This window comes from Brassica oleracea, chromosome C7, assembly GCF_000695525.1.
Source record: "Brassica oleracea var. oleracea cultivar TO1000 chromosome C7, BOL, whole genome shotgun sequence".
Taxonomy (NCBI): Eukaryota; Viridiplantae; Streptophyta; class Magnoliopsida; order Brassicales; family Brassicaceae; genus Brassica; species Brassica oleracea.
Window position 1 is genome coordinate 22,563,456 of NC_027754.1, and position 549 is coordinate 22,564,004.

Sequence of the window (549 nt, forward strand, 5' to 3'; positions counted from 1 at the left end):
AGTAAGATCAGGCAAGATAATGAATTCAAAACCAATTCCATTGTATAGATAAAAATCGTGAACCGTCAAGTAGGTTTAAAAGCAAATCACAAAATCATAGACTTAAAATATAAATGTCGAGATCCCTCTTAGTCAATAGACATGCCGGCCACTCCTTGAGTTATATTGGACAAGGCTCCCTGGGATTCATCCATATCCATATCAGTCTTATTTGTATCAGGGTATCTCATCTCACTGCTCCTCTTTAGTACCTTGTCATTCTCAATCACCGTTAGGCAAGAGATCAGGTCATTGTAAGTGGTAGAACCTCTTTCTATGTAGATATGTTTTGACAACAAATCTTCTGGATGAAATGTGGAGTCTGTCGTGAATAGACAATCATTATCTGTTACTTCTTCTCCACATAATCTCAGTTGGTACACGACCCTGGACAAGGCAAAGTGAAACTCGGCCACTGTCTCAAAGTCTTGGAATCTGAGACTCATCCATTCATGTTTGACCTTTGGTAATAATACCATAGTGTATCTGGACTTTAATTATGTCCAAAGG